At 45.7% G+C, this 10,842-nt stretch overlaps 1 long non-coding RNA gene and 2 pseudogenes across 2 annotated transcripts; 1 reads left to right on the forward strand and 2 right to left on the reverse strand.

The window, feature by feature from the left end:
- Positions 1 to 393: 393 nt before the first annotated feature.
- LOC148007294 (uncharacterized) lies at positions 394 to 10,825 on the reverse strand. Its single transcript, XR_015650270.1, has 4 exons — positions 10,715 to 10,825; positions 6,946 to 7,124; positions 1,775 to 1,922; positions 394 to 1,068 (listed from the first exon to the last, which is right to left on the reverse strand). It is a non-coding gene; the product is annotated as an uncharacterized LOC148007294 (long non-coding RNA).
- On the reverse strand, positions 4,677 to 6,779 carry Csde1-ps2 (cold shock domain containing E1, pseudogene 2; annotated as a pseudogene).
- Rpl28l4 (ribosomal protein L28 like 4) lies at positions 8,345 to 10,270 on the forward strand (annotated as a pseudogene). Its single transcript, XR_015650269.1, has one exon. The product of XR_015650269.1 is annotated as a ribosomal protein L28 like 4, transcript variant X2 (transcript).
- Positions 10,826 to 10,842: the final 17 nt, after the last annotated feature.

Consider the following 10,842-nt stretch of genomic DNA (forward strand, 5'->3'; position numbering starts at 1 on the left):
TCCTGAGACAGGTCTCTGTAGCTCAGACCTGCCCTGAACTCCCGTCTCTCCTGACTCAGTCTTCCTAGCTCTAAGACGCTAGAATTGCAGGCACTTCTATGCCCAGCTAAACGGGTGTGTTTCTATTATGCATAAGTGTGTGTTTACACAGAGTATTTGCATGTCTTTGTGTGTGAATTCTCAGAAATCTTGCCCACTGTTTTGGGAAGAGGGTTCGAGATAGGGTTTCTCTGTGTAGCCTTGGTTAACCTGGAACCCACTCTGTAGACTAGGCTGGCTTAGAACTCACAGGTCCACATGCATCTTCCTCCCCAGTGCTGGGATTGAAGGCGTATGCCACCACTGCCTGACTATCTTGCCAATTTTCTTTCTTTTTTTCTTTTTTCTTTTTTTCGGAGCTGGGGACCGAACCCAGGGCCTTTTGCTTTCTAGGCAAGCGCTCTACCATTGAGCTAAATCCCCAACCCCCATATCTTGCCAATTTTTAATAGGATTCTTCATTTTCCTTTAATTTTGCTTTAAATTGCTATTATTGATGTTATGGTTATTTAAAAATTTTAGAGACAGACCCAGCCCAGACCAACCTCAAACTCCTGATTCTCTTGCCTCATTCCTCTGAGTCAAGACTACAGGTGGGCGTGCACCACCATATCCAGCCCTGCTCCTTTTGGAAGCAGGTATTGTTTCAGTGCGCGTGTGTGCGTGCGTGCATGTGTGTGTGTGTGTGTGTGTGTGTGTGTGTGTGTATGCGTGTGCGCGTGTCCCTGCGTGCATGCGTGCGCGTGTGCGTGTGCGTGTGTGTGTGTGTGTTTCTATGTGACTCATCCCACCTGTGGAAATCAGAGAACAACCTTGTGGGTTGGGCTTTCTCCTCCTCCATGTGGTGCCAGGGATGGAATTTAGATATCCAGGCTTGACTTGTTACAAGCACCTTTTTCTGCTGAGCCATCTCGCTGCTTTTATATCTGTCCGAGGCACCTTGTTTGTTGCTTTTTAATTCTTTTGTTTTTTTTTCCCAGGATTTCCCTATTGACTTACAAAGCGACTTCACAGAAGAGTTCTTCAGTTCTAGGAAAAACAAAAGACAACAAAATGTTGATCATCGCCAACTGCCCCCTTCTCCCTTCTCCTCAGGGATGGAGAATGGGGGAGGGAGTGGACAAAACCAAATCTCGATCATCTTCTTGCCTCTTCCTCCTTTCCTTCTGCTCAGTGATCTCTGTCAGAGGATAGAGACTGGTTTGTGGACAGCTGAGCAGCAATGGACCCCTTTCTTTTGCTTTTATCCTCGGCCTCCTGCTGCCACCTGGTGGCCATTACGTGCAACAGCCGATTTCTAGATTTAAAAATGACAAAGCAGTAACCGTTTCTCTCGTCCATTTTAAGTTGGTCGAGTATTCAGGAGCAGATTATCTGGTGGTTCTGCTTCAAAGACATTGTCCAGATCCCCAGACATCAGAGAGCTTGACTGGTTCTAAGGGATCCCATAAGAGGGTGTCGTTACCCCACCGGGACGACAGTGAGGTTCCTGGCCAGAGGCCTCAGTTCTGCCAGTGAAGCCCTCTCCCTAGCAGCCCAGTGCTGTGTCTGATTCCCCCAGAGCAAGAGTGGTGGATCTCGTGTGCAGTCCCGGTGCTTGAGAGGGGAAGGCAGGAGGACCAGTAGCTCAAAGTCTTCCTCAGCTACCGTCTTAGTTAGGGTTTCACTGCTGTGAAGAGGCACCATGACCAAGGCAGCTCTTATAAGGGACAACATTTCATGGGGGCTGGCTTACAGGTTCAGAGGTTCAGTCCATCATCATCATGGCAGGAACATGGCAGCCTCCAGGCAGAGTTGTTCTACATCCTGATCCATCAGAGCCCTCCTCCACATTGACACACTTCCTCCAACAAGGCCACACCTCTCCGAAACACTACCGTCACCTATAAATTAAATAATTCTTCTAATAAACTTATTTTCATTGTTGGTTTTAGAGATGGGGTTTCTCTGCATAGCCCTGGCTGTCCTAGAACTTACTCTCTACACCAGGCTAGCCTCAAACTCACAGGCCTGTCTCTGTCTCCCACGTGCTGGGATTAAAGGTTTGTAAGAGCACCACCGGGTCTAATAAATTTCTTTTTTTTTTTCTTTTTTTCGGAGCTGGGGACCGAACCCAGGGCCTTGCGCTTGCTAGGCAAGTGCTCTACCACTGAGCTAAATCCCCAACCCCCTAATAAATTTCTTACTAGGGGGAGACACAAATAAAAGTAAATGTTCTAAAATAATAAATGTTCTATAATAAATATAAATAAAATAAATTTATATGTAATATAAAATACAAATATTAAACTATATTTAACTTTTAGAATAAGTATAATAAAATAAAAAATAAATGTTCTAAAAATGAAATTTCCTAAAAGCCCCGATTAGAGGATTTCCCAACCCTACCATCTTGGAGACTGCCCGGGATCGAGAGGAAGAACCACTTGCAAGGTGACATGAGCTACACGCTGCACAGTGCGCCTGGGCACTCTGTCCCCATGCTGCTGGTCTCTGAAGGGGGAGTCCCTGAGTACATTGCTAGATTTGACCAGTTTGCCCTGGGAAGCTATAGAAACATATTTAATAAAAGTGTACGTACTTTTTATATTTAATAGAAATAAAACACACCAGTGAGCATTTTTAAATTAAACATTCTACATTAAACATAGGCGAGTCAGCTTTATTCTTTCTCTTGCTCTGGGGGAATCAGACACAGCACTGGGCTGCTAGGGAGAGGGCTTCACTGGCAGAACTGAGGCCTCTGGCACAGGACTTCACTGTCTTCCAGGTGTGGGAACGACACCCTCTTATGGGATCCCTTAGGACCAGTCAAGCTCTCTGATGTCTGGGGATCTGGACAATGTCTTTGAAGCAGAACCACCAGATAATCTGCTCCTGAATACTCGACCAACTTAAAATGGACGAGAGAAACGGTTACTGCTTTGTCATTTTTAAATCTAGAAATCTGCTGTTGCACGTAATGGCCACCAGGTGGCAGCAGGAGGCCGAGGATAAAAGCAAAAGAAAGGGGTCCATTGCTGCTCAGCTGTCCACAAACCAGTCTCTATCCTCTGACAGAGATCATTGAGCAGAAGGAAAGGAGGAAGAGGCAAGAAAATGATCAAGATTTGGTTTTCGTCCACTCCCTATCCCCCTCCTCAATCCTCATCCCCGGGGAGAAGGAAGAAAGGGGCCAGTTGGCAGAGGCTGGGGCAGGAGAGTTGCCAAATATTTCCTTTTTTCTTTTTCTTTTTCTTTTTTTTTTCGGAGCTGGGGACCGAACCCAGGGCCTTGCGCCTGCTAGGCAAGCGCTCTACCACTGAGCTAAATCCACAACCCCGAGTCGCCAAATATTTAAGGCAAGCCTGGGTTACAGCTAATGAGTTCCAGGCTAGCCTAGGAAACAGAGGCTAATAAAAACACAGGAAATCCTGAAGGCCGGGGAATTTACAGAGGAGATGGGGCAGAAAGGTTGGAAGCCAGAGGGGATGGGTGCCTGGAAGGAAACCGTGTCTTCCAGACACAACAGGAGTCTGTGCAGCACACACAGGGCCTGCACAGGCTCAAGTCAGACAGAATCTCAACACTGAGCAGGAAAGGTGGACATGGGCTCCCACCCCTAACCAGTGAACTATCTGTAATTGATACGCATGGGCAAGGAAGATCCAGCTACACCAAGGATCAAGAGCCAGCATTCAACAGGGTGCTGGAACCAGGGGGCTACTTATAAAAAAAAAAAAAACTCAATAAAAACCAGGATTCATTTATTTCAGGCACAACTTTTTTATTATTTGTTTTCATTTTGTTTTTACATCAGTAAAAGAAACTGGGTCCTAGAAGCTGCAGTGATCTAAGCAGCAGCAGTTTGTGCATTCGTCTTTTGTTTAAATATGTTTAAATGCTCACACTGCTGGCACACCTCATTTGCATGAAATTCTGCACCATACAATACTTTACATGAGGGTAAAGTTATTTACCCTCATCCCAGGAAGAAGAAAAAAAAACCTACTCTGGAAGATAATTTTTTTTTCTTTTCTTTTTTCGGAGCTGGGGACCGAACCCAGGGCCTTGCACTTGCTAGACAAGCGTTCTACCACTGAGCTAAATCCCCAACCCCTGGAAGATAATTTTTATTGCAATGAAATCAAACGTCATTAAGTGGATAGTGACAAGATAATAAATGATATGAAAATAACATTTTAACATTTGGCCATCGACTTAAGCAAACCGTTGGCCAAATAAATAAATATTTGCAGCTTTTAAAGGTAACATAGTCTACCTTCATATGGCCCTCAGAATTAAAGCACAGTGAACAGGGGAAAAGGAAAAGAATGCAGCTGAGTGTTACGTCAGGAAGGTAGAGTATACACTGACTAGCATGCACAATCTCACAAGGCCAACAAAGTAACAGTCTGTATTGCTCACTTACACAGGCCACGTGGAATTTGCAATTACCAGTTGCATTAAATGCACCAAATAAGGCTCCTAAATTGACACTCTAAGGCACCACCTTAAGTTTTCCAGGCTGCAACTGTGCATAGTTTTAAAATGACTTCTTAAATTTATTTTTTTTTCTCTAAGCATAACATGAGGAAGATGTTGAAACTGGTGAAATGGCTCAATAGAATAAGTATTCCAGATTTTGGGAGGGATGAAGAGGAAGATATTCAGAACCCTTCACCAGAATCCCCCCAACTTGACCATAGTGGATTAAATTAATGACGTGCTCTGTGGATGTGGTCAGTCAAGGACACCAGTTTGACAGATCTTTCTTTCTGCACCAAATCCCACTGAGTTATCTGGTCCCCTAGGCTGACAAAGAACCATTAGATGTGGAACACTGGCATCATCCAGGGTGATGTTCTCTGAGTGATTGATCAGCCGATCAGGTCAAGGAGCTGGAACAGCTTTGGGGTCTTCACTGACTCACACTCCTGGCGCTGCATTTCCCAGCGCGCTGATTAAGGATCACTGAGAATTCCACCTCAGCTCCTGCCTGCCGCTCAGTGCCATCCTGAACTTCTTTACATGGAAAAAGAGCTTCCGGCTATCTCCTACTTCATAGTTAATAAAGTCAAACTGGTCTTTCCCACGCTCCACAGTAGCCCTGTGAAGGGGTGTGATGTTGTAGGCCATAGTTGTGCATGCTACTGAACTTGACACTCTCCCCTTTCTGCAGGCAATCCCTTTTGTTGGCCTTACCAGCTATGCCAAAAGGATACACTTCACTTTTCACATCCTCCTCCTCCACAATCTTAATCATCTTGGTACTCAACCTGTGTTGGATCAACGCCTCTCAGAGGACGAATGGCTTTGCCAGGGCAGACGGCGGGATTAGCTTCCTCAGTAATGCCATTCACTGTGTGAGCTTTGTTTCCATTCTCTGCATTGACTTTGCTGCCTTTGGACAATCTGTATTCAACCCTGTCTCCCAGCTCCAGGCTATCGACGTCACCAGAGAACTCGCTATAATGGAAAAATATCTCCTTATCATGATCAGCTGTTTCAATAAATCCAAAATTATCTTTCAGAGTTGCCACATGACCCAAGAGCCTGTTGGAGTTAGAATTACGACCTAAAAGTCTCACACAAGTTGCTCTCTGCTGTCCAGACCTCTGTTTGTCACTAATACTAGATTCAATCTTATCTCCTATTTGAGGAGAATTAGATCCTTCCTCATCCCTGGCTTGAAAAGCAATAGTCAGTTTCACCCCACAGTCATCATAAGCAATAACACCCCCATCTTCTGCCTCCTCATCTTGGCCTTTATTTGGGCTTGTAGTTTTAGGACTAGAAAAAGTGGCTTCCTTTTTTTACGGTGCTCAGAAAAACGATGCTCTGAATGGGAGTGGAATGAAACCGTGCTCTTGGGAAGGTTTTTAATCCTAACAGCAGGATTTCTTTGGGCAGAGAGCGTATCTGGAACCACGGTAAACTACTTCATCTGCGATGAAGTGGAAGAACTTACCAGCATCACAGTCCACACACTTGATGAAACCCAAGCCATCTCTCATGGCAGCAATCACTCCTGCCTCTCTGGCTTCATTAGTCACCTGAAATGTATTTGAAAGGGCCTCTGCGTTGGTTGTGCCTTCTAATTTGTCATGTCGGTCTGTTAAAATGTTAGACCTAACATGGCCACCTTCCAGCAGGGCCACTTTGGATTTTGTGTCTTTGTCTCCAAAGGGAAGTTCTTTAGGAATCACAAAGTCAATGACCGTGGCAATGGGTCATTCTGGTTTTTATGGGTACTTTTGGGAAAACTTTGGTTACAGTCCCTTCGAAATGTTCAGGGCTGATATCTTCAAAAATGACTGTTCCTTGAGGCAACAGTCTGACATCTGTTGCAACTTCTTTACCATTTCTGTCCTTGATTGTGAATTCCACATCATCTCCAGGCTGCAGGGTTTCTAGGTCACTTTTAAATTCACTATAGTGAAAGAATATCTCTTTTACAGCATCACCTCTTTCAATAAAGCCAAACGCCCCTCTCATGGCACAAACTACTTCTGGACAGCGAGCTCGTTTCCTTTTCAACAGCATAATGTTAAGAGCACTTACAGCACAGTGTGTTTGTTATCTAGGGGCCGTGTTGTTTATGGCGGTGCTGGAGAGGGGGCGCTAAGCTGTTGGGTATGAAGTGTAATGGAACAGACTTTACCACATGAAACTGCTGCTTTAAGTTCAGATCAGGCAAGGAACAGAGCCCCAACAACCAACACCACCAAAGAAGAGTACACAAGTTGAAGACACAGCATTTGATCTGAAACAAGAAGTTTGTACCTACTCAACAGCTTTGAAAGAGCACTCCCCGAGCTGCTAGTAGTCTTTAATATGGTTCTTAATCACTTTAGCTTCCCTTCTAGCCCACCACCCACCAGATGTAGTGGAAAAGAAAGGCTATTAGGATACTGGGGAAGTGACCTGTTTAGAAATTGTTCTTCGGAGCAAATCCAATCCAAGAGTTGTCAGGAAATGAGCAGTTCAGTTCCCAGGAGTCAGCAGCAGCAGCTCAATCCACTCACAAACACTTCACAAATACACCAGCAGTCCAGTTCGGTAGAGTTGGGATAGCAAACACCAGTCAGCAGCAGTGGCACGACCTAGCAGAAACAGGCAGGCATGAAGTGTAAGGCTCGAAGTGAGTCTTAACTACCAGGAGACCCCCAAGTGAGACAAGAGAATGGAAATCGATGCAAACACAAGAGGTTTATTTTTCCAGCACGTTGGGGTGGACCCTCAATCAGCCCCTCATGATGAGTGACTAGAAGGCCACCCCGAATGGCTATAACAAGCACTTTTTATACTTTTTAGGGGTACATCAGCAAGGTTACAGTTTAAACTTATGGCTAAGCATACTGAGCTTTGAATCTATTGGCTAGCAAGCATATGACATGCATTCAAACTCTATCTGGGACCAGAGGGTCAGGTGACTATCAGTCAGTACATTCTGTGGTTTTCCAAGAACGTTCCTTTTCTTCCCGAGAACTGTAGGTGGAGAATGGAACCTGGTCTAGCCTTGACCCAAGGTGGGAAGCCCGTACTTGGCCTAGTCTTGACCTGAGGCAGTGGGTGTAAAGCTGGCAAAAGCCCCTAGGGTCCTTCAGAATCACTGGGGAGCACTCAGGACCAACAGGGATGCCAGGGGCCGTGCCTCCCTCAATGAAATGAAGATCAGTGGAGACGAGAGACCAAGGATGTGTTGCAAAGTTAGCTATGCAAGACCCTGTCACTGTCCGTTGAGTTCTATTTATACTCTGTTCAAACATCCTGCGTCTTCCACAGGCCTTTCCTCACATGTCTTGCCTCAGCACACGAGTCTGAATCAGCTGACATCATTCTGCCAATCGGCCAGAGTCTTTGGAAGCGGCAAGAAGTTGCCAGGACACCACCAGAAGTTCTTTGGTGCCTATCTGTCTGTGGAGCCTTGACAGATAGCGCTCAGCTATGCAACGTAAGGCGACCCAATACACGCATGTTGCTAGGGAGGAATCCTTCATCACGTGTCCTTTCACGTGCCTGCTTTAGCAAAACATCCCTTTTCACCTGCGTCTGCTTCAGGAGAACACTCCTTCACGGGTTTGCCCCGGCAAAACACCATCCTACACAACTGACTTCTCAAAGAAACCGTAAGTTTCCACTCCCCTAGTCCCAGAACAGTATGCAGCCAGGACAAACTGTAGGTCTGCTGGGGTTCAGGAATTGCCACACAAATCATATGAACACCGATCTCAGTTAATTCAAGAATAGTTTATTGAATGCATGCTCCCACCTGCCCAAGACTGATCAATCTGTACTACAAAAAAAGGACTTGGGGTCTTTCTCTCCGGCCGCCGCAGGGAGAGGAGTCGCCGCCATGTCCGCGCATCTGCAATGGATGGTCGTTCGGAACTGCTCCAGTTTCTTGATCAAGAGGAATAAGCAGACGTACAGCACGGAGCCCAATAATCTGAAGGCCGGAAACTCCTTCCGCTACAACGGGCTAATTCACCGCAAGACCGTCGGAGTGGAGCCTGCGGCTGATGGCAAAGGGGTCGTGGTGGTTATGAAACGCAGATCCGGTCAGCGAAAACCTGCCACTTCCTACGTGAGGACCACCATCAACAAGAATGCTCGGGCTACCCTCAGCAGCATCAGGCACATGATCCGAAAGAACAAGTACCGCCCGGATCTGAGTATGGCGGCCATCCGCAGGGCCAGTGCCATCCTTCGAAGCCAGAAGCCTGTGGTGGTGAAGAGGAAACGGACCCGCCCCACCAAGAGCTCCTGAGCCCCACACCCCAGAAGCAATAAAGAGTCCACTGATTTGTTCGACCACCTCAAAAAAAAAAAAAAAAAAAAAAAAGGACTTGGGAGCCTAACTGTGATACCAATCTGTTCTTAGGACTGGCTTTTTATAGGAAAAAATAATTTCAGAAGTTCAGAAGGCAAGGGTGGAGGCAGTGGCACATTTGGTTGAAGTAGGCAAAGTATTATCAGCTGACTTTTCAGCTGATTTAAGCTAAGTGAGATAAGAGAAGTTGTCTTAGGTGTCTAGTCCTGCACAAAACATCACAACCAAAAAGCAAGTTGGGGAGGAAAGGGTTTATTCAGCTTACACTTCCACATAGCTGTTCATCACCAAAGGAAGTCAGGACTGGAACTCAAGCAGGTCAGGAAACAGGAGTTGATGCAGAGGCCATGGAGGGATGTTTCTTACTGGCTTGCTTCCCTTGGCTTGCTCAGCTTGCTCTCTTATAGAACCCAAGACCACCAGCCCAGGGACGGCACCACCAACAATGGGCTGGGTCCTCCCCCTTGATCACTAGTTGAAAAAATGCCTTACTGCTAGGTCTCATGGAGGCATTTCCTCAAGGGAGGCTCCTCTCTCTGTGATAACTCCAGCTTGTGTCAAGTTGGCACATGAAACCGGCCAGTAACAGGGGTGGTAAACAGGTGGTGAACAGGGGAATTTCAGAGCATAAGTATTACCACCATAGTGTTATGACTTTCTAGGAGACTTTTTTCAGTGTCAGTTATAGATAATTATTTCTGGGAAGCGGAGTCTGTGAACCTGAACTTAATTTTCTGAGCAAAATAGAGACTGAGTACAAATGGCTAGAGTTATGTTAAAAGCAGACCTCAACAGTTCCAAGGCTTTGTGGCTGGGTTGGTGTCCCAGTCCCTCCACTTCTGGCCTTGCCTAGTTACAGACAATGGCTGATTAAAGTCTTGTGTTCTCCATTACTAGGGGTCTTTGCAAGGTTATTCTCATAGATTGCATGGAGTTTCCAATTTCACTATATAGTCCTGGCTGTTCTCAACCGAGCTGGCCTTAATGTCACGGACCTCCACCTGGCTCTGCCTCCCAATTCCTGGGATTAAAAGGCGAGTGCCACCACTGCCTGGCTGAGGATGGTCACTTTTTTTCTTTCTTTTTTTCTTTCTTTTTTTTTTTTCGGAGCTGGGGACTGAACCCAGGGCCTTGCGCTTGCTAGGCAAGCGCTCTACCACTGAGCTAAATCCCCAACCCCCAGAGGATGGTCACTTTTAATCAGCTACAGTATTTATCAACATATTTTCTGTAGTTAATACATGGTCGGGACTGACTTAATTCAAATCAAATCTGTCTATACCTTCGGTGTTTAGATAATTTACAAAGCATTTAATATTAGTGGTCATAGTAGGATCATCTAGAACCTTGAAATTAGTTTTCTCTCACGTTCTGGAAAAAAATGTGTAAATATAAAGAATAATAAAAGTGGTATTGAAAGCTCAATGGCGTCATGTTACACTAAGTAGGTTTTCCCTACATAAATAAGGTGTATGTCTGTGTTTGTTGAAGTACTTTCGCGTGCTAGTCATTCCCCTTTCAAAATGGGCGCAGTTTTATCGATATTTACCGACTGGTCCTCACTCACGTTTTTCCTATCTAGACAGCAAGGACGCTGAACCCTGGGAGGGTCGAGAACGTCTGGCTCTCTGAAATCACTGATATACACTTCCTATGTGTTAAATTAACCAATTCTTTAGTTGAGTCTTTTCAAATTTACCATAGTCCCTAACCAGAGCACAGAGAGGTGGAATACAGTTCAATGGGATTCAGGCAAAGCGTAATCAAGTCAGTTACATTCCGTTCTGATCTTACTTTCTATTCTGCTCCTCTGTCCTCTCCACAATAGAGAAAATCAATTACGGGCAAAACCGGAAGTACCTTTTGATCATCTTTTGATCCTCTCCTTCAAGCGCGCACTCCCCACCCCCAACCCCGGGAACTCCCACAAACCACGGGCACAGCTCTCAGATGCGCTGGCCCAAGTTGCATGCCGGGATCTCCCTGAA

This window comes from Rattus norvegicus, chromosome 1, assembly GCF_021556685.1.
Source record: "Rattus norvegicus strain SHRSP/BbbUtx chromosome 1, alternate assembly SHRSP_T2T, whole genome shotgun sequence".
In the NCBI taxonomy this organism is placed as follows: Eukaryota; Metazoa; Chordata; class Mammalia; order Rodentia; family Muridae; genus Rattus; species Rattus norvegicus.